The 20399-nt window shown below is 36.1% G+C and overlaps 2 long non-coding RNA genes across 5 annotated transcripts in view; one reads left to right on the top strand and one right to left on the bottom strand.

The window, feature by feature from the left end:
• Positions 1-2854, bottom strand: part of LOC108499532 — a 30479-nt gene extending 27625 nt beyond the window's left edge. For all 3 annotated transcript variants that reach the window (XR_001875565.1, XR_001875567.1, XR_001875566.1), the window contains exon 1: positions 2693-2854. This is a non-coding gene — a long non-coding RNA (uncharacterized LOC108499532). The remainder of the gene's footprint in view (positions 1-2692) is intronic.
• Positions 2855-6598: 3744 nt separating this feature from the next.
• LOC108499533 lies at positions 6599-11927 on the top strand. Of its 2 annotated transcripts, none has more exons than XR_001875569.1 (3): positions 6599-6763; positions 10803-10844; positions 11423-11927. It is a non-coding gene; the product is annotated as an uncharacterized LOC108499533 (long non-coding RNA). The 2 variants fall into 2 exon arrangements; XR_001875568.1 differs by having other exon boundaries at positions 10693-10804.
• Positions 11928-20399: the final 8472 nt, after the last annotated feature.

Below are 20399 nucleotides of genomic sequence, written 5' to 3'. Positions count from 1 at the left end.
GTCTTGGAAATATTACAAGGATACATTTACAAAGAAAGTATTGCTGCAACACACTAATAAATTCAAAATTCTCTATTAAAATGATTAAATATTTTAGTTGATTAAATAATAATATCAGCTCCTCTGCTGCTCAGCACAACTTGAACTTCAGAGAACATTAAACAGAGATTTAAAGAAAATTTAACTCTTGTCACTGCTGAAAAAAAATTTCTGTTCATTCAAGATAAATGTTTTTCTGAATTCAAATTTTTCACTTTAGAAAAGTGATTCAGTCCCTCCTTAAAGTATAGATATAAGAATCTGAATATGATGCTTATATTGTGATCTGCTTACTTACAAATAAAGTTGGCAATAAAGTTTAAAGGACTCTGTTTCAGCATGAGTTGATTTACCACCTCCATTAAATTGATTCTGTGGATGATCATACTGTGCCATCCTTTCCTTGCAAGTACCAACCTCTGTTACAAAATTTCTCATTTTTTGTATATCATAATTCTTAATCTTCCACAACCTCATTGCTTTGACACCTGCTGCTTCTCAGCCTATTGTTAAAAGTTTATGCTTAAAAATAAACCTCAAATCTCAGTTAGATACGTCTTTGGTGTTTTTCCACTTCCTGTTTCTTTGCAAAGAGCAACAAAATCCTTTCTTGATTTACATTTTGCCGAACTTCCGTTTCTGTTATAGAACAAGTGTCCCATATGAGAGGTCATATTAAGACTCCTTTTTTTTTCTTGAGGTTAAACTTCCAGTTTTCTAAATTTCAGTTTTAAAAGTTGGACTCAGTATTTTTAAATAATTCTCACCAGGACTACTGACTCATAGAAAGTGGATTAGGAAAAGATTCCAGGAGTTTACCTTCCTACTTGGTGTAGCACCATATATAATTTTCTACAGATGGTTTTCCTAATATCCTTCTAACTCTGCTATTAATTTTAATGTTTGTATGAGCATGATTACTTCTCCATAATCTTGTTTGATTCATAGAATCAAAAATACCAGGTTGGAAGGGGACTTCAAGGATCATCTGGTTTAACTTTTCTTGACAAAAACATGGTCTAGACAAACTGCCCCAGCATCCTGTCCAGCTGAAATTGTGTAAGGTTGGAGAATCCACCACTTCCATGGGGAGATTATTCCAATGGCTGATTGTTCTAATGGTGAAAAATTTTCCTCTTGTGTTCAACTGGAATCTCCACAGCAGTAACTTGTACCCAATACCCCTTGCCTTTTCCATGTGACTCCTTGTAAAAAGAGAATCTCCACCGTCTTTGTAGCTGCCCTTTAAATACTAGAACATGATTATAAGATCTCTTCTAGGCTTTATTTTCTCAAGCTGAACAAACTTAATTGTCTCAGCCTTTCCTCGTATGACAAGCATGCTTGTTCTTTGGTGATCTTTGTGGCTCTTCAATAATCTTTGTGTTCCTTCTTGAAACCTCTCCAACCTGACTACATCTTCAATAGTAACATAATTCAGTCAGTTTTTTTCTATCTGTTATTTGCTTTCAGTTTATAGAAGTTAATCCAAATATTATCCAAGTTTAATTATTTTGCACTTTGGACTACTTGATCTTACCCCATCGTTTTTAATATGGTTCATGTATCAATGTCTTTTGAATCTTTCTATACGATTTTTCCATGTTCCTTGTACTGATATTTTCCATCTTTGTCTTATCAATATATTTCACCATCCTATATCATTGAAAATATTGAATTACATTGGTCTCATAGTTTTCTGTGGTTTCTGATGCTTAATGATCTTTACAACAAGATAATGAAAAACTATAGAAAATTTCTAAGTTAACGTTACTTTCCATGATTATGCATGGCATTTTTTCCATTTTCCAGCAATGTCATAGTGAAATATCCAGAGAACGATAGGAATTAGACCAAAGTTCCAGATACCAAAGACAAATTAGGAAAACTTGAAGAACCTTCTTTCATACTTCATATCAGATCACTAGGTAAAACTTGACCCTGTCAGACATTCTGATCAGTTAGCCTAAGTAATGCTAATATTAAAAAAAGCCCTCATAAGTACCATATCCTTTACACGAAAACATGATCTAGGAGTATTGCACAGAACATAGTTAATCACATATTAATTAAATCATAATTAAATCACAGTCATATACAGAAAATATTAGCAACATAATAGCTACATCAAGAGTCATGAAAACAATTTTTCAAAACAAACTCAATGTAAAAAAAAAAAATCAATATAATTATGTTTTGAGTTTTTTTTCCATTTCATAGTATGATTCTTTCCCTAGACACTAAAGATAAATCTATGGTTTTTTGAACCATAAATTTTCTAGTCTCAGTTGTAGCACCTTGTATCAATAACCTGCAATGTAATCTGGCTGCAGCTGACTGATTGTGCATTATCCTCCCTCTGGAAGGGAAAATCTTTAGTGTTGCTCAGCCCAAGAATATTTTCAGCACATAAAGCTCCTGACCCTGAGACAGACTTCTCTGCCTGAGATAAGGAAAAGAAGGGAATGGCTCTTTGTACATCTTGACACAAGTGTTAGCTTTGTGGATAGCTTTTCAGAGCCAAAGTGGAGACGAAAGTAAGATAAGAATCAGAGTGAATACCTGTGTCTCTGATTTCACCCTTCTCACCCATACTGTTGTGGGAGGCTTTGATATGAGTCTCAGCAGCAGAGAGGATGCCAAGAAAACTCACCACTCTGATGCCATCTTACACTCCTCTAGCATTACTTTACAGTCCAGAGGAAAGGCTATTGCACTTCTGCCCCTCTGTGGCCCTTGTAGCTCTATGGAGGAGCCCTTGTTTGATCTATGGAGTCAGAGTAGAGTACAGGGATAATACACATTCCAACACAGGACAGCCTGTAAAATAGACACAACTTCAACAAATTGCTTCACTTTGGCGATGACATGACTTAAGCTAACCTTCCTTCTCAGTATGGCAAAGGCCCTTGTAGAAATCTGAGTGTGCTTCAGAGAGGTATACTTGAGAGTAGGAGAGAAAATGGCACACCTAACAGACTTTCCTATGTGTTTCTTCATTTCTTAGCCTATCACTTTTGATCACTTGATGTGATCTAGTTCTCATTATTTGTATTTAGAACAGTGTACACTGATACCAAAGTTTATTTTTTAGCTTTATTTCTGAACTATATGAAAAGAAAAATACATGGAATATAGAATAAGCCTGGACTGAAAAATGAAAAATTACTATTTATTTGTTTGTGTAGTTAGCTAGTAAGTGTCTGTTGTCTATGATTTTATTCTATTTTCATTGTTTACTGTTATCAGATCTGGAAGGGAAGCTGCCAGGAAAATTGCTTACTTTACAGATCACTGGTTAAACTCCAGAAAGTCAGCTGGCATAAAAAATGCCTAAGCTCAGAAAGAGACTTCAAAGTTTTTGTAGCATTGTTCTGAACTTCTGATCCATAAAAGAGTTATCAGAACTCAAAAGCAAAGTGATCTGCTGAACACTTTCAAGCAGAATGATTTGGGTTATCAATTAGATTATGCAAATGCAATTACAAATTACTATATACCTTGAAATATGAACAAAAACATGCTCATTCTTATCTCAATCTATTGCAGGTACAAGCAAACTTTAAATCAGGCACATTGTCAATTTTAATAGAATTGTTTTTATCAAGATGAAGCCTCTTCTTAAGATTAAGGAGATTTATTGAGACCAAAATGTATGTTTCTGGATTATGGACATTAGGGAACTAATGGTTCATAAGTTTTCAATTTTACAAAAGGATAGAAATTACCAGATTGCCTGCTCAGGGGTCCATCCTATCTCAGGACATGACACAAAACTGAAAAAAAATGGAACTTTCCCATTGATTCCAAAAAGCTCTGTCCCAGACCTTATAGCGGGCCTTATGTAGCTCTTGAAAATGGAAACAAATGAACCATCAGAACAATTTTAGATACTTTCTTGGGAAGAGGCCAACTGTTATAGAGTATCCAATTTTGTATATGGGGAAAAAAAATATCATGGAATGGTTCTTTAGCACTGCTAGTCAGGATAGTTGTTACGTTTCTAAAAGAAAGCAAAAGGAAATTTAAAGATGAAATCTGAGGTGTTTTTATCCATATAGACTTGTCTGTTCTCTTCATAAGTCCCTTTAGCTGCTACAGAGGATTTTGGCTACTTATCATGAAGAAAATCCTTGTCTGACATACAGCTTCATGTTTGAGTTCTCTTCAAGACAGTAAAGAAAAACTCTGGTATAAAGCCCACCAGCAATTTTTGTTAGTATAAAAAATCTGAGTTGTCTTTTTGTTCTGAGATGGCTTCAGTGAATTTCAGCTCATCTTATCTGCTAAGAGTAGAGATTGAAGTACAATTTTTAAACAAATCTAAAGGTGTCATGTTTGTGGGGAGGTGTTGTACTTCCTATTTCAATTACTTCCTCGAATTTTTTATTTATTTTTTTTTTGTTTTTAAAATGCAGGGTTTGATTTTTTACTGAAACCTCTTTTCGATGTATTCATGGGATTTCTTAAAGTCCTCTAGGGGTAAAATCTGAAATGAATTGACTTATCTGAGAAAAAAAATATACCACTGATATCATTGCCTAGAGAAATATTAGAAAAAAACCAAATAAATAATAATAGCAGAATCATTCCAAAGAGAAAAGAGACTCCAGAGACAGAGTGTTTTCTTGCACATGCAGTATATTAGAGATGCAAGTTACCTCAAGGCTTTGAATTGATTTGATTTTTCTGTGGTTGGTTTAACTCAATATTTCAAGGTCTTTGATTCTATATTAGGTTGCTCTTTGCCTCTTCATTATGTTTTTATTTTGAAATATTATGATCAGAAGCACTATTTTGAATGTCATGTATTCACACATATTTGAATACACAGGAATACATAAGAGCACTTGTGTTTTATATGACCTCATTATTCCCTAGGTTAAAGTGATTCTTAGTCACTTCTTCCCTTCACCAATCCAAACTCTTTCCCCCCACCTCCGCTCTTCCTCACATATACATTTAATACTTTCGGAGAAATATAATTCAAGACGCTAGCTACTGTGGTAAAATAAGTGAAGATATTGAGGGTTCCTGTGAACAGTGCATGATTTTGGTCAATTATTAAGAATGAAGTTTGTGATCATCTTCTCATGAGTATCATGCTGAACAACTTAGAGAAGGAGAAGGAGAAAACACATGATTTGTCTTTGCAGATTACCCTAGACTCAACATACACTATAGACCGATCTCAACTACATTGGCTGTAATGGTACCTTTCCAGCAATTGAGGTCTGTCTTTAAACAAAGACGGCTATAAAATGAAATGCTGAAGTGACTTTGCCTCTACCACATGAGAAAATGTTAAGAAGTGAGGTAACAACTGGATTTCTTTTAGTTTGTTTATTTTTAGTTTTGGCAAGCTGTCAATAGCTAAGCAGATAGCATCCTGTATGACTTTTTTGAAAAACAAGAAAAATAATTCACATGTTGTAGTTACATTCATTTAGCTCTCATATGTGAAACATAACTGTTTTTTGGAAAGTCATTTATTTAAACTGCTTCTATTATTTTGTAAAATCCCCTAGAGTCGATACAGACATTGTATGAAGAGTTTCCAACAGATTGATTTATGAGTTCAAGACTGACCATAAACTTTACTGTATGACATTCCTTAATGCATTTTTAAATGTCTGAAAACTATCAAACTGGATTAAGGATTTCATTGTTTGTGATTATTTTTTTATGTGTCTTATATGTAAAGAGATTACTGTCTTTTTGTTTTATTAATATTTAGCAGTTTTATTCTATGTCAAAAACCTGAGGCATTTAGCACTTATTTGCAATGTGTCATGCAGTTATAACATAGGTGCCACCCGTACAGTACAAGCAAAAGGGGATTTTTCTGCCCATAAGAGTTTACAAAAACACCTGAAAGGTAAATATGATACCTAATTCTCTCTAAGAACCATGACAATGAGAGCAGCAGAGGAGCATGTAGGGGAGGTGATGAACAAAAGGGGTCAAAGGCAGACATGGTAATTCTCTGTGACTGAGCGGTACATCCTCCTCAGGCAAGGTGGGAGCTGAAACAGCTTTTCCATTCAGTCTAACCTTCCCAGGGAACATTTCTGGGGACACTTCGAAGGCAATTGTGAAAATATTCCTGTGTGGGAGAGGTAAGTGAGCTCAGTGTCTCAAACCCTGTTGCTGGAGATACAGTCAGCTGCAGTGCGAGTAGTCCCCAGGCTACCAGCTACCTCCACTGTCCTTACAGATGGGGTCCTCTCTGTTGAACAGAGGGATGAGACCTATCAGCAGTTTGTGTTGCTGCTACCTGATACAACTACAACCATGTTGCTTGTGTTTATAATAAGGCCTTCTCCCACTTGGTCATCTCTTAGTGCAGTAGGCCTTGTTGCTATAATTGCTGAGATGTATCTCTGCTGTACTTAAGCTGATGCATATTTGCTCTGATGGTGGCAGACAACGTTTTTTATCCCCTTGCCTTGGCAAGTCTATTCAGAACTGATTTCAAAATCTGGCATTCCACGTTCATACTTCAATGGCCAATAAATATTTAAATAAATAGATAAATGAATAGATAAATGTAGGTGGGATGGTGCGAGTCACAGAAAAGGCCTCCACACAGTGTGAACACTGCTCAGCAGTAACTACATCATCATTGTCTGTAGCAGGATACTCTGCCCTTGGACTGTGGTCAAACAACTCGAACAATGCCTTATTTTGCAAGCTGTCAGTGATGGGCTGAGAGGCGTGACAGGTGCTGCTTTTGGTATTGAATTATGCTAAAACTAGGGTTATAGATAGTGTGTCTAAACGCTGCTGATGCTTTTGAGAAAGCACGCAGGATTACTCCTAAGGAGAAAAGACAACACAGAAAGATTCATGCCCTGCAGAATATACCACCTAAGGAGTCTTTCTGCTGTGCCTTTTGCATCCGGACATGCCTGTCTCGTATTGGTCTTTTTAGCCACCAGCGTGCTTGTAACAAACGTGGGTAGAGTCCTCCTCAAATCTTCCTTTGGGAAGCCTAGCCATGATGATGCTAAAACCAGTCTGGCACATCAACTCTAAATTAACATCCTGATAGTGAGGCAAAGATTTGGCAGATAAGCTGCTAAACTGACCTGGAGACACTTTTTGTTTAGACCTGACAGTCAACCTCTTTATACTATAAAATTCCAGTCCACTTTCATGCAATCAGATTCTTCTAACACACTCTTCTTGGAGTGTGTGGAGATTCTCCCTTGAAGTGGGGATGCCACTTCAAGGATACTGCTGGACGCCAAGAGAAAGAGATCTGCCCATGAACATTGGTATGGTGAGTTACATCAAATCTCTACTTAATAACTATGGGCTTTTTGCTAGCTTTAATATAATTGCTTTGATACAGTGCACTATACTATACACTACTGTAGTTTCAGCTTTTATATTTTGTAGTAAATAGTTCTGATTATTATCTTTTTTCTAATCATCTGTAATAATAATTAATTCATTTTATATTAGTATTCCAGCTTTACCATCTTTTATCCTGTGGGAAAAAGTTACACTTAAACATTGAAGTCTGGAGCTAAGACCGGATCTAGCTGCACCTAGTCTCCTCTCTGAGAAGGAGTTTAGAAGGTAATGGGGGTCCTTTCTGCACTTCCTGCTTCAATGGGAGAGCTTCTCTAACAAATTTGTCTAAAGACCCACTAATGTGCAACAGTGTGATCAATGCTATTTTCATCAGAAATCCAAAACATAGCCCTGTACAAGCTACTATGAGTAAACTTTACTCTATCCCAGCCAAAACCAGTACAGGATGAAAAAAAGAAAAACCCTGCCCGTCAGTAGCTGTGTTACTTGGTTACATCAACTTATCACATACAAATTGGTTGCCTCAATAACAGTTTGAGGTGAATCTCCATCCTTCCTCAGGATATAAATATAACATGTTCAAGTACAAAAAACCCTCATATGAAATATTATAGGTTAAGCTACAAATATTTTGGTACACTGAAGACATAAGAAAAAAATATTGATAAACTTTCTCCAGAAATCTCATCATTCATCCTGTATAAAATACTTTAGAAATGCAGAAATACCTTCATCAGAGCAATGTAAGACAGATAAAACATCACAGGTTGGTGTATTTATATTCTGTATCGTTACACTTCGATTCTACTTATTTGTTCTGCATCTCTGTATCTCAGTGAACATAATTCAGATTTGAATTTTCACAGTGAAAAATCAGTAACAAGGAAAAATCACAACTGTTTAGATCTAGACATTTTTGTCACATATTTCATTAACTTCTTGTGTAAAATATGGTCTATTACTTCTTATAGGAGTGTTTAGGAGCTTCTTTGGTGGAAAAAGGCACTGTCTGTAAGTGTGAGACTTTCACGGCATTCTCCTGTATTCAGACCCAGTCAAATATGATTCTGTGAGACTAAAACTGTTCAAAATACATTATAGAGTGGAAACCTTTTCCAAGACCTGTATTGAAAATAAATATATAATACTGAAGAAGTATATAAAAATAATAATGATCTAATATTATTGATTGTATGCCACTTGTTCTATTTTCCCATTTTCTTGCCCTTTTTTTCTGAATGTTTATAGATTAGAGATCAAGATGACTGCTCTTTAACTTGTTTCTAACTTTCCCATCTCTTTCCTATTACAAATTTTTATTTTTTCTATAATTCTGCTTATCTTGAGATTACTTTTTAAATTTCTTTTAGCCTTTTTCTTATTTCTCTTAGCTATGCTATCCTCATGTAATTTTTAACTCATTTTTTTACTTTATATAACTTATACACGTTTCCTCTTATGCTTCTTTTTGTCCATCAATTAAAAATATGCAATTTAATTTGAACACCAAAGATCTGGAAACACCAAAAAGGCCCCGTGTGTTATGCTATCTATGCCAGGTTTTATTTTACAGGAACATGAGGTAGGGTATCATCTGGTAGGGTGGATTAATGTCTGCTACTGTTGGATGGTTTCCATTAACAAGCATTTTTTCCTACTGTCTGTTTATCTTGCTCAGTAAGAGCAACCCTATTCCCCTTATTTCTCCCTCTTTTTTTCTCAGTATGACATCTGTGTCTCATAGCCAGGAGCAGACAACCCACACAGAAGTTTCTTTGTGCAACGGCAAACCTAATTTTCCTCACAGTTCTTGAATGTTTGAGTTGTCTTCTCTGTCCTCTTTTAGCTTGTTTGAGATTTTTTTTTCTATGTTTGATATTCAGGTAGTCCTGTGTTTCCTGTTCAACTCTGTAACTAGCATTGTGCCACCTCTCTTTATCACTCTATCTATCCCCCTCATCATGCATGGATGGATTAGGGGATGCATGGTAGGATTAGGAGGAGGATGAGCTAGGATCTGATGTCCCTTTCTCCTAAAAGGAAAAGAGCATTTACTCCAGATATTTCTGTTCTTGCTGAAGCTGAGATGACAGACAAAAGGAAGGACTGTCAGTTCCCATCTGAAACCAATCTTTCCTTCTTAGCCTCTCCTCACCCTTCTTTCACAACAAAAAATGATAAATAACTGCAGCCCTCTCACTAGGAAAACTGTGTACATTTTCAATGCTCATCTTGAGTATCAATTCCAAGACCACACACAAATAAGATGGAAATGCAAATGTGTACGTACTTTGAAGAGACAAAGTCCTATGCATGGACTAAGTATGATTATGATGACTATTAGTGATCCTAAGTACTGTGTGATTTTTTAGGGCAGAACTGAGACTAGTTTGACATATCAAAGGGAAGTTAGCTTAGATTTGAGGCTCTGCTTTAACTAAGTCAATTTCACACCTGCTCCCTTTGTCAGTCTATATGTTTGTCATCAAGGAAAAATCCTCTCCACATGAGCATTTGCAGTGGGAATGATTATGACACATTTCATTATCTTCAGTAAATTGGATGGTTCAGTCCTTGAACTGCTGAATGCCCCACACAGATCTCATCCACATTGCAGACTTCACTCAGTTATAGCGTAATTGAGTTGAACTCGTCACATAGAGCCTATGCTTCTATCTCTGCTGCACAGAGGAATTTTTTTCAACTGTAGTTCAGAGCATGAAGGGTTTATTTTGCCCCAAACCTAAAAAAAAAACCTACCCATTTTGATACCATTTAAAGTCAGTGGAATTGAACGATTTGAGTAAGTAATCAATAAGAGCCCTTATTTTTTTTTGATTTCTTAAGTATTAGTTGGAATTTCTAAAGCTACAAATTGATTTTTTTATATATCCAAAATATTCTCTTCTTTGAATCAGTCCATTTCCATTGTACCTCGAAACAGTTATTGCCTCATTTGTTCCTATTCAAGAGTGTTAATTACACCTGACAACATTTTTACTCTATTATTGAAGCATTTTTCAGGTTAAAGCACATCAAGGGCTTCCGTGTAATGGAGCTAAAGGACGTTGAATCAGACTAAACAGCCTTTTCCTGCATTTCATTATCCCTTTTCTCTAGCAAAGGCTAGAATTCAGTATTTCAGAGTGGTTTAGAAACTATAACCTGGGGTTATAGTTCTCACAGCCTTAACAGAAATAATACAATATGTGTCCTGCTATAACGAACATTTAATACATATTCTTATAAAGCACTGGAAATTATGTATGGAATAATATATGAAATACCATTTTGACAAAAGCTGTTTTCTGGTGTTAATTTTCCTCACAGAAGTCTTTCTGTCAAGTGGAAAAAATCACCTAGAAGCAAGATTTAAAGTCAAGGTTTACATCTGTGTGTTTCAAGACCCCATATAAACACATTTCTCACTCATCTTTCAGAGGTGAGTTGGCAGTCTCTGGAGTGTGACCACAATGCATAAGGTATGTGTCACCTTGTGACACTTGCTGGATTGATTCCTTCAAGTAAGGTGGTTTGAGGAATTCCTGCTTTACAGTTCTCAGTGGGGTTTAGAGATGAGAGAGATTTCAAGCTGCCAGGTGCCAAGGGCAGAAGCAGAACTTTAAGTTTCAGTGAAGTTTTACACTGGAATAATACACTCACAAATTTTGTAGGTGCCTCCAGGTGGTTAAGTCTTCAGATAATTATAAAGGTATCCAATTTTCATAGAAAAATAGAGTACAGACAAAGAGTATTCACCATTTTTCAGCAGAAGCTGCCAGCTAGCAATTATGAAATGGCTCAAAAACAAATTGAGAGGGTGGGCTTGTTTAGGTTTTGATCTTTGCTTTTGTTTTGTCTTCAGTCTTAATAATATGGAAGAGTTTTCAAGTAAGAAGGGTCACGAGGAAACCGCTAATAATTTCCCACTTACAGAAAATGCTTTGTTTATATTTGCATTAATCCCTCCATCCTAAACTCTGTGTCACACAAACACAAAAAGATAATCTTCTTATGTTGGTGAACTGTACAAGTGTCTCACACCACTTTTTTTAATCAGAGGAACTTTAGCCACAACAATTGAAGCATTGTGATTCAGAATGAGTATTGGTCAAGATGGAGAGAGAGAAGAGATTGTTGAGGAAGCCTTCAACATTTGAAGGTCAACTTGTTTACTACAAGATCTGCAGTATCATGAGCAATATATGAATTAATTGTTAAGGAGATGAGTTTTTTCCCAAGAATCAGCAAATAAAACTGGAGGAGATGCCACATGTGAAGCCACATTGTTGTGCAGAAAAATAGTGTCTCTCTACCAAATCTTGATTTATAAGGCAAGTGAAACAGCAGTACTTCCATCACCCTTATCACAGAAAGAGCAGTTTCCTGGATAAATTCAATGAAACAATCAAAAAGAGAGTTGTTAGGGCTAGTTTGATGTATGAATGCAGATAGTTAAGATTCCCTTAATACTTATTAGCCCTTCCTCTGCTAGTGAGATTTACCAGAAAATCATATATTGAGATACAGACTCGAGGCAAAGAGAAGTAATGCATGATTTGTGATGATCTATATGACTTGCCTTATGAAGAAATAAATTTGATCACAATATTATGTCTCCAATGACATTTCCAGTGAGCAAAGTTCCCATCATCTTGCTGACTTTATTTTAGAGAATGTTACATAAAAGGGTATTAACATTTTAGTCAGTAGACATAGTCTTTTCTTTACAGCTTTGAATTTGTTTCTTGAAAAAGATTAAAAATTTGTCAATTTTAGGAAAGACATAAGGTATAATTAACATAATCAAAAAACCCACAATGAAAATATAACTAGGGAAGGCTAAAAGAGAATTACCTCATCAGAGTTGAAATTATGGTGTGGAATGAGTGGAAGGGGAATGTGAATTCTATGTGTAAACTACTCCCATGTGAAAGGCATCAATCCATCTTAGTCTCCATTATATAAATGCAGTAGAAGTGTTGCACAGGAGGCAAAGAAAGGAGGATTAACGGGTTTTTTTTAAATTTATTTCCAGAGTTGCCATGGAATAAAATACACTTAAGAACTCTTCAGGTGCACATACTTAATTCTTAATGTAATTTATTCACATCCTATAAGAATACATTGCTATTTTGAAAGCTAAAATATTTTTTAGAAGGTTTAGGATTTTAATTCTAGAAATCTATTGCAGATTTGCTTCCTAAAATTATATCTGATTGTATTTAAAACTTAGTAGTTAACATCGTAAAGTCATTTAATTATTTTTAATTCATTTGCTAATCTTCATAATAAAATTAATCATGATGAATTAACTTGGCAATAATGGGGTTGCCATAAGTGCTTATAGAGGATTTGCAGTATATCGTCAGCAGTAAGGGCTGGATGTTTTCACTTGCTGTTTTCTTTCTATAGATGTCAGACGTAAGAGTTCAGTAATTGGAGAGAAGAACAAGCTTTACATCCTTTTTGAAAGCATGCTGGTATTTTGGACATTTAGCTAGACATGATAATTTTGAATATTAAAAAAATAGCAAGTTTTTTCAGAAGTGGAACTAGTAAGGAAACATGTTTGAGAGGAAAACATTTTCTTTTTTGGCTTAAATATAAAACCAGAGCACAGACCAAAAATAGTGTAAAAAAATATCTTTTAGCCCCAAATACCGATTACCTTCCACTAACACCATTATTAAAGACAAGTGGCATCTAGACTCACTTTATCCTGTTAATGAAAATAAGTTACTTTTGCTGTTAACCTTTTGAAAGAAATTTCATTTAAAAAGTAGCTATACTGTAACTGGAACAACAAATGGAGAATATCTGTGCAGAAGAAATACTTCAGAGGCTTTTTTTTTTCATACAAACTCTATCTGCTTTCTATTTAACATTATATTTCTATCATAGTGCAGGAATTTCTTGTAGATAATTATTTAACAGGTTTAAATAAGAAAAAAAAGAACTTTTTAACTGAGATATTTACTGAAGCTTTTTACAGTGAGACTTTTTTGATTGTGGAATTTTTTTAATATATTCAGCATGACTTGTATACCCTCAGATTATTAAGAAAGTATCATCTAGGCAAACACTGCTGTCAGTGACATGATATCAGTTTATAGCATGGTATCATGATACTGCTTTCATAGTGTCTCTTTGCATACTGAAAGAATATTTTGTGTTCCACTTCTTGAGTTTTTCTTTGTGTTTTTGTTTAATTAAATCACAGTTATCATGAAGTAGCCGTCTTTTGTAAATGTGCCCTTCTCCAGAAACAGTATGATCTGTGTTGACACATAAAATATAAAAATCCAAAGGTATTAATGCTGTATGTGATCAAATGAGAAGTTCAGTTCACATTTGTTAATTTCTCTCAGTGCTCATTTATTCATTTATTTCAATGAGTATTTGCTTTTTTCTAATCCATTGCTTCGTATGGCAACAGTGAACAAGACAATGATGTCCCCCAGAATATCACGGCAACAACTGTCCTAAGAGGGCATTTCTTCAATGTGTCTTCTTGCAGGTGTCTTGGGGGAAATTCACTTCACTGGAGAGGAAGCAATGAATCAATATTTGCTGCAACTTCTGGGATTTCAGAAACCACATTAAAATCCGATTAAATAGTTTATTTTAAAAAATACTAAAGGGTTTTTTAATTATTTTCTAATTTTCAGGTTCAAAATAATACATCAAATACAATATTTTTTAAAATCTATTTGTTTTGTTCGATGTATCATTTTATTCACAGAAACCCTTAGATGTTGACTGTGAATTTTGTTCTTCAAATAAATATTCCTAATTTATTTTTTTAGTGCAAATGACTTGGTCAGAGGTTCTCTGAAGATTTCCCCTGTGAATTACCTGTTTTCTTTAGAGGCTTCAAACTTTTCTTTGGATTCTTCTTTTCCTATTTATTGTGCTGTACTTCTGGAGATGTTCCATTATTTAATGGTCCAAGACCAAAGAACTGCACAGGCCACATGTAGTTTGTTTAGATCAAAACACCAGTTTCATCCTCTGAGAACTGTTCAACATATCCATCCAAATGCAGTTGTAGCTGATGTCATGCAGGGACTAAGGTTGTAGTGGATATACTCCTCTACGTACCTATGACCTCCAAATCTGCATGTTATTACATTATTTATGATTTATTATATTATTTTTAATAACTCTTTGGATTACTGTTCTGCTTTGGAGAAAACTGATGTATGTGGAGCTTTATAAACAAACAAAAAAATTTCATCAATGTGGACTGTCAAAATTATATTTACTTTTATTTTTTTTCTGAGCCCATCTAAGTTTTTGAGAAACAGCTTTGTAGGTATTTTTTACATAATAATGCAGATGCTAATGCTAAGGATTTTAATGACAAGAGGCGGAATATGACTGAATACAGGGTGCTATAAGCGTGTTTTCTTTATGTCACGACACAGTGTTTAGTAGACATAACCGAGATGCTCCTAAAGAAGCAGTCCAAGCTTGCTTACTGTGCTTTCAGTAACAAAAACAATTGTTAAAATTTATTTATTAAAAAGCAGAATTACAGTTTTTCCAACCATACAATGCTATTTTATCAGGCTTTCTACAAAATTAAACATTGTCTAATTAAATGATATATGTATATAATATTATGTGAATACTTTGGCATTTTCTCTTTGTCTGCCATTAATGACAGTAGGAACCCTGCTAAACTGAGCAGTGAAAAGAAAGCTTAAAGTAAAAAAAACCCCAGATTTTCTCAGTCTTCAATGTTCTTCAATATCATGTTATTTCATTGATACTGGTGAGTTGGTTGTGTACAATATTATTTAAACATAGTCTTAAGTGTCAGAACAGCTTGTTCATTTTATTGTCAACATACTTTATTGTTTACAATTCAATAACTTGTAGAGGCTGTTGCTCAGATTTCATGTAATGCTTGGCATTATTCTAGGAGATACCAAGAAACTGTTCTGAATCTAAAGAGCTTTTCAATGTAAAGACAGAATAGCAGGAAGGGAAAACAATCTTTCCTTTTTTAGGTAGTACATCAATTTAGGAAGAATAAACAAATGTGTCTGTTATCTACAAAAATACCTTTAATAAAACCAGGATGTCACTGCAAGTCTCTTCAGGATCACTTGTAACATTCTAGTTATAGTATCTCCCTAAGTATTTAATTCTGAAAGGCATACGAAAGGAACAGATGAAAGATGTTTAAACACATATATATGTGTGTGTATGTATTCCAAAATAAATATATATATTTGTAAGACCCTGCAGGGCCACTCTCTATCATCTTTTAACTGTTGTAGAGGCATTTCCCTTTCCCAACACCCAGGATAAGAAATGTATTAGCAAACTGGACACACAGAACACTCAGAGATGACCGCTTGCCCTGTGAGAAGAGGCTGAAAGAACTGGCTCATCCTGGAGAAAAGACAGCTTAGGGGGAACAAAACTGTACCTCCCTAGTGCATTAAATTGCTGGAAAGAAAAAGACAGGCTCTTCACATCTGTTCTTGGCAAGGTAACAAGAATCAATGAACATAATCGTAATAAGAAAGGTGTTTCCCCATGAAGACAGTCAGGCACAGAAGTTGGCTACACAGAGAGGCTGTATCCTCTTTATCCTTTGAGGTTTTAAAACCTGACTGGACAAAGCTCTGAGCAACCTGGCCTGACCTCATAGGTGGCTGTGCTCTGAGCAAGCAGGGGGACTGGTTGTCTCTTGAACATGAAGCAGACTCTACTCCTATAGCTATAACAAAACCTAGGCACAAGCTCATTGTAGATTAGTCTGTTAGCTTATACAGCTTTTTCCACAGATAAAGTTCAGGACACTCCATTTCTGGAACATTTTACCATACTATAAGATTCTGACCTTTAAAGAAAGCATCTGATTTCCAAGCAGTTGTGGTGGGTTGACTTTGGCTGGGTGTCAGATGCCCAGCAAGCTGCTCTGTCACTACCCTCCTCAGCAGGATAGGGGGAGAAAATAACATGGAAAAAACCCTCCATGGATCAAGGCAATTTGATAAAGAAAAAACAAGGGTCATGCACAGGGAAGCAAAGGAAAAACAAGATTTTATTCTTTTCTTGCCATCAGTAGGAGATGTCCAAACATGTCCCAGGAAGCAGGGCTTCAGAAGATGCAGTGATTGCTCCAGAAGACAAACATCACAAATAATGCATGCTTTCCCTTCTTCCTCCTCTGTCTTAGTGTTTATATCTGAGCAGACACTGTATTGCATGGAATTACCCTTTGGTCATTTGGGGTCAGCTGTCCTGGCTGTGTTACCTCCTGAGATCTTAAACACCCCCAGCCTACTGGTGAGTGTGGGGAAGGTTGGAGAGACATCACTGATCCTGTGCCAGTGCTACTCAGCAGTAGCCAAAACAGTGGTGTGTTGTCAACACTTTTCTAGCTACCAATGCAAAGCACAGCACTGTGAGGGCTGCTACGTGGAAAAATAACTCCATTACAGCTGACCCAATAGAGCAGTATTCTCATGAAACCATTAGAAAAATGTATTTCAGTTCTCTTTTTGGGCACTAAGAAGAACGATAGCTTTTATTTGATTTTAGCATTCTGAGCTCCACGCAGTTCTTATCACAGCCTTAAAAAAAATAGTGGAAGAGAGCTTTATCTACAAGCTAATTTATTGTTTATGGAATTCTGTTAGCAGTTGTTAGTCTGCCTTTACTGAGCCTAATAGGGAATAGCCAATGCATTTAAAATTAAACAGGGAAAAAAAGTGCTGGGGGGTTCATGGAAAAGAAGAGAAAAGAAAATAAATTAGTCTTGTTTTGTCACAGTCTTCTACAGTGATTTCACTCAGTGAAAAGCAGTTGCTAAAAAACATTCTGAAAGACGATCTACAAAATTAAGCATTGTCTGTTTAATTCATACATATAATAAATTGTGGCATTTCTTTTAGCACTTTCCAATTGTCTCCTGCCATTACACAGGAATTCTGTTCAAATGGATTACCAAAGGCAAAGCTGAGGTCAAAGAAACAAATTCTGCAGACTCCTCCTGAGCAGCCCATTGATTTTCTCATTGCAGCTAAATTTCTCATTTATATATTTAATTCATTGTAGTTTAAAAAAAAAAATAAAAAAAAGACCTGAATAGAAAGGGAAAGAGTTTAGTAAATCAACGCAGAAGCTTTTATTCCTTACATCTCTCTCTGTATTGCAGATTTATTCATTTTGGACTAGATTGTCTCAAATACCTTTTATTCTTATGGCAATAAATCTGATCCTCAAAATAAAAAGCATACAACAGTCCCTAGTTTTAAAACCGTTCAATCCTGTAAAAATTACATTTTCTTTTTTTCTTTGGATCACATGATCTAAATTATTATTTATTTCCTTCCTCCTTCTTGGATTTGGAGGATTTTTTTTCTCTTTTAAAATATGAAAAAGTAGAGAATATTTAAAGCTACATTTGTGATAAAGTACTCATTGTAGCAAGGAATTAGAAAAAAAATTTAGAAAACTTTTTTATATTTTTTAGGAAATAGACTTTAGTATTTTTTTACCATATGCTAGTTGTTAACATGAAATGACTCTGTGTTTATAAAATTAAGATGGCTAGTACCTTCCTTTGTAGAGACTCTGCACCTGCCCAGGACATGGTACCCTTTTAATACAAACTGAATATCTGGTGTCTTCTTGAAATGTCTCATTGCATTAATCTATTTCTGGTTCCTCATTTCATGTGGATTGTTGTTTTCTGTTTTGTGTTGTTATAATTTTTTATTTTGTGCTTTTTTTTTTTACTCAGACTAGCAGAGAAGTTAAATAACAATACACATCCTGAAGCGAGCCTGAAAAAAACAGATTTTAACTACAGCTACATATATCTCTATCTATCTATACTTCTCTCTTTCCATATCTCTGTCTATCTCTATTCTCTAATCCATAATATGGCTGTGAGGCAACATCTTATACTCTGTCAAAATATAATGCTATTTCTTGATGATGAGATTATTCCAAGAGAAAGAGGAAGTCTGGAAATGGCCATGAAGATCTCTTAGCTTATTTTCTCAGCAATTATATTCTGCTTCTCACTATTTATTTCAGCAGCATGATTTTGACCACCATTTCATATCTGACCTCCACAATAAAGGTGTCTGGGAACACAAAACCACAAGTACTCAGTCACAGTGGAATGACTACTTGATACAGGATGCATGGTATAGGCAGATATTCTGTTTAAATTATGTAATCTATTTTAGATATCAATGAACATGTTTTTTCAAGTTATTCAGTTTATTCTTATACCTTTTAAAAATAAATCTGTAATCACAGAATTACAAAATATGCTGAGTTGAAAGCGACCCATGAGGATCATCAAGTCCAGCTACTGGCCTTGCACAGGACCATCCCCAAGAGTCACACCATATATGCCTGAGAACATTGTCCAAACATTTCTTGAACTCTATCAGGCTTGGTGTTATGACCACTTCCCTGGGGAGCCTGTTCCAGTATCCAATCACATTCTAGGTGAAGAACCTTTTTCTAATATCCAACCTAAACCTCTCAACACAACTTCAGGTCATTCCCTCATGGTCTGTCACTGGTCGCCACAGAGAAGTGCCTGACCCTCCTCTTCCCCTTACAAAGAAGTTGTAGACTGCCATGAGGTCTCCCTTCAGTCTCCTCTTCTTCAGACTGAACAGACCAAGAACCCTCAGCTGCTCCTTGTATGGCTTCTGCTCAACACCCTTCACCATCTTCATTGCCCTCCTTTGGATGCTTTCAAATAGCTTTATATCCTTCTTATATTGTGTTGCCGAAAACTGCACGTAATATTCAAGGTGAGGCTGCACCAGTGGAGAGGAAAGTGGGATAATCACCTCCCTCAACCAGCTGCTGATGCTTTGTCTGATGCCCCTCAGGACACAGCTGGCCCTCCTGACTGCAGGGCACTACTGACTCATATTCAACTTGCCATCGACCAGGACCCCCAGGTCCCTTTCCATGGCACTGCTTTCCAGCATCTCATTCCCTAGTCTGTAGGTACATCAAGGGTTGCTCCATCCTAGGTGCAGAATGCAGCACTTCCCCTTGCTGAACTTCACATGGTTGTTGAGTGCCCAGTCCTCTAATTTGTTGAGGTCTCTCTGCAGGGCCTCCCTGCCTTCAAGGGAGTCAACAGCTCCTCCCAGTTTTGTGTCATCTTCAGACTTGCTTAGTATCCCTTCCAGTCCTATGTCCAAGTCATTTATGAAGATGTTGAAGAGCGCAGAGCCTAAGATGGAGCGATGTGGAACCCCACTAGTGACAGGTCACCAGTCAAATGTTACCTGATTCATTATTACCCTCTGTGCTCAACCCATGAGCCAATTGCTCACCCACCCCGTGATGTGTTTATCAAGCTGTGTGCTGGACATTTTGTCCAGAAGGATATTGTGAGAGATAGTATTGAAAGCTTTACTGAAATTCAAAAAGATTACATCAACTGGCTTTCCTTGAACAACTAGGTGGATTACCTTGTCATAAAAGAAAATCAGATTCGATAAACAGGACTTTCCCCTCATGATGCCATGCTGGCTGTGACCAATGACTGAGTTGTCTTTCAGGTATTTTTCAATGCCTTCCAGAATAATCTCCATAACTTTACCAGGCACTGCAGTGAGACTGACAGAGCTGTAGTTTCCATGGTCCTCTTTCTTTCCCTTCTTGAAAATCAGGACAAGGTTTGCCAGCTTCCAGTCAGCTGGGACCTCCCCAGATTCCCAAGACTGCTTAAAATAATCGAGAGAGATTTTGTGATGACATCAGCCAGCTCTTTGAATGAATGAATGATGAATGAGCTCTCTGATGAATCCCATCAGGCCCCATAGATTTGTAGGGATCCAGCTGGAGCAGCTGGTCTCACACAATGTCAGGATTAACTGGGAGTTGATCATTCTCACAGTCATGGTTCTCCAGCTCAGGACACTGCAACTCCTTTGATCCGTCATCTGTGTTGAAAACTGAGGCAAAGAAAGCATTAAACACCCCTGCCTTGTCTCTGTCCCTGTTTGTGAAGTGACCATCCTCATCCT

The sequence above is a fragment of the Lepidothrix coronata genome, unplaced genomic scaffold, assembly GCF_001604755.1.
Source record: "Lepidothrix coronata isolate B3197 unplaced genomic scaffold, Lepidothrix_coronata-1.0 Scaffold75, whole genome shotgun sequence".
Taxonomy (NCBI): domain Eukaryota; kingdom Metazoa; phylum Chordata; class Aves; order Passeriformes; family Pipridae; genus Lepidothrix; species Lepidothrix coronata.
The sequence above is the reverse complement of the archived record's forward strand: the minus strand, read 5'-3'. Positions and strand labels throughout refer to the sequence as shown.